This window comes from Euphorbia lathyris, chromosome 8, assembly GCF_963576675.1.
Source record: "Euphorbia lathyris chromosome 8, ddEupLath1.1, whole genome shotgun sequence".
NCBI lineage: Eukaryota > Viridiplantae > Streptophyta > Magnoliopsida > Malpighiales > Euphorbiaceae > Euphorbia > Euphorbia lathyris.
The window spans coordinates 87,940,084-87,943,020 of NC_088917.1; the positions used below are offsets into that span (position 1 = coordinate 87,940,084).

The 2,937-nt window shown below is 36.0% G+C and overlaps 1 non-coding gene across 1 annotated transcript; it reads left to right on the forward strand.

Annotated features, from left to right (window-relative positions):
* Window positions 1-2,591: 2,591 nt before the first annotated feature.
* Window positions 2,592-2,698, forward strand: LOC136204355 (small nucleolar RNA R71). The gene has a single exon (XR_010675198.1). It is a non-coding gene; the product is annotated as a small nucleolar RNA R71 (small nucleolar RNA).
* The last annotated feature ends 239 nt before the right edge of the window (window positions 2,699-2,937 follow it).

A 2,937-nucleotide genomic window follows, 5' to 3' on the forward strand; every position in this document is an offset into this window, starting at 1 on the left:
ATTTTTCCCAATTTAATACTAAATTCGTTTCCTCACATCTAGACAATACTTTATCTAAGTTCTGTAAACATGCATTGAATGAATCTCCATAAACTGAAAAATCATCCATGAAAACTTCCATTATGTCTTCAATGAAGTCATTAAAGATTGATGTCATACAACGTTGAAAAGTTGCTGGTGCATTACATAGACCAAAAGGCATTCTCCTATATGCAAATGTTCCGTAAGGACATGTGAAGGTTGTTTTATCTTGGTCATCCGGGTAAATGTAAATTTGAAAGAATCCGGAGTAACCGTCTAGGAAACAGTAAAATGCATGACCGGCTATCCTTTCGATCATTTGATCAATGAAAGGTAGAGGAAAATGATCTTTCCTAGTAGCTTTATTTAGGTTCCTATAGTCTATACAAACCCTCCAACCGGTGGTGGTTCGTGTAGGTATCAGTTCACCTTCATTATTTCTTACAACAGTTATGCCTCCCTTTTTAGGTACACAATGGATTGGACTAACCCATTCACTATCCGAGGTCGGATAAATGATTCCATTGTCTAAAAGTTTAGTAATCTCATTTTTTACTACTTCTTTCATGTTCGGATTTAAGCATCTTTGCCTATCCGCTTTAGGTGGCTTATCCTCTTCTAAGTGAATTATGTGCATTACTATACTAGGATTAATTCCTTTTAGGTCTGAAATTTGCCATCCCATACTTCCTATCCTATTTCTAACAACTTCTTTCAATTTTTCTTCTTGATCGCTTGTTAATTTGTTAGAAATAATTATAGGTAGAGAATCGCCTTCGCCTAATAAAGCGTACCTCAAATGACTGGGTAACTCTTTAAGTTCTAATTTAGGGGGTGTTACAATTGAAGGCGGAACTGGTCCATCTTCTCTAATCAAAGGCTCTGGGTCCTTATCATCTAATTCCTCATCTATTATAGGTTCAATTATTTCTTCACTATGAATTACATCATTGACACATTCCTCGACTAAATCAAGTTTCATACAAGCGAATTCCTCCATAGGGTATTTCATCGCTTTGTTCATATTAAACTCGACCTTATCTTCTCCTATCCTTAAAACTACCTTCCCTTCCGACACATCAACTAGAGCGCGTCCCGTGTTCATAAACGGTCTATCAGAAATTAAAGGGAAATTCACATCATATGCAAAGTCTAAGATAACAAAATCGGTAGGAAAAATAAATTTATCGACTTTGACTAAAACATCTTCAATTATACCATATGGCCTCTTAATGGTTAGATCCGCTAATTGCAAAACCATATTGGTACGTTTGATATCTTCTTCTAAACCTAACTTGTTAAAAATAGACAATGAAATTAAGTTTATACTTGCTCCTAAATAACAAAGACAACTTGGGAATTCAATATCTCCCAACTTACACGGAATAGTAAAACATCCGGGATCCTTGAGTTTAGTGGGCAAATTACTTGATACTATTGAACTACAGTCTTCAGTTAACGAAATGGATGAAATTTCTTCCCAACTGATTTTCTTTGAAATCAAATCCTTTAAAAACTTACCATAGTTTGGAATTTGTGTTATTGCATCCATAAATGTCAAATTGATATGCAAATTTTTAAGTTTATCCAAAAACGTTAGAAGTTGTTTATCATAGTCCTTATTTCGGACTTTGTGCGGAAAAGGTGGCTTGGGTACAAAAGTTTTGGTACTTCCGTCAAATGGTGAACTATTTGTGTTTAAGATATCCTCTTTGGACTTTGGTAAATCATTTCCTGATAACGTTGCATCTTTGGGCATTTCAGGCCCTTGATAATTTTTCCCTGAACGAAGAGTAATAGCCTTCACCTGCTCTTTCGGATTTTCTTCCGTATGGCTGGGAAGACTTCCCTCTTTTCGGGATGGAATTGATTTAGCAAGTTGACCAATTTGAATCTCCAAATTATGGATGCTAGATGAGTGGGTTTTAATAAGCTGATCGAATTTATTTTCGATCCGTTTAAAACCATCATCGTGATTACTTATTTTTCCACTGATAGCATCTATAAACTTGTCGATTTTAGAAGATAAAGTGCTAATCGTATCTCTTGACTGATTTTGATAATTAGTGGTACGATTTTGATTAGCACTAATATTATTGTTACTGTTATCTTTCCAATTAAGGTTAGGATGATTCCTCCATCCAGAATTATAAGTATTAGAATAAGGATTATTAGTTTGGTTTTGCCCTTGGACAAAATTTACCTGTTCGATCTCACTCATATTTTCGTAATCCACATCCGTTTGGATTGAATTGCCATTGGTATCGCGTGGTGCCATAAATTTGTCAATTTTGTGCGATAAAGCAGAAAATTGGGCTTGTAGCATCGCGACTGGATCAAGTTCAACTATACCTTTAACTGATGATGTGGTTGAGGATGATGGTTTTGCCACCGGTATATGTCCACGTTCCGCGGGCCACATACTGCTGTTGATTGCCATTTCCTCCAAAAGTTCTCTCGCTTGGGCTGATGTTTTCTTCATAAATAGCCCTCCCGACATAGCATCTAATGAACCCCTAGTTGTAGGATTTAGTCCATTGTAAAATGTTTGCATTAAAAGTTCAGCGGGTAATTGGTGGTGTGGGCATAAACGTTGAAGTTCTTTAAAACGTTCCCAAGTTTCATAAAGAGTCTCATTATCGTTTTGAGAAAAAGATGTTAACTCCTTTATGACTCTTGCGGCTTTTGCTAAAGGAAAATATTTAGATAAAAACGCTTGGGCTAATTGTTCCCAAGTGGCAAAAGTTGCGGCTGGCATAGAAGTTAACCATTCTTTGGCTCTATCCTTCAAAGTGAAAGGAAAGAGGTGAAGTTTGATTGCTTCTGCAGTCACATCTGGAATTTTAAAAGTGTCACAAATTTCTAGGAAATTTGTTAAATGGGTGTTAGGATTTTCGTTAGGTAACCCGTAAAATG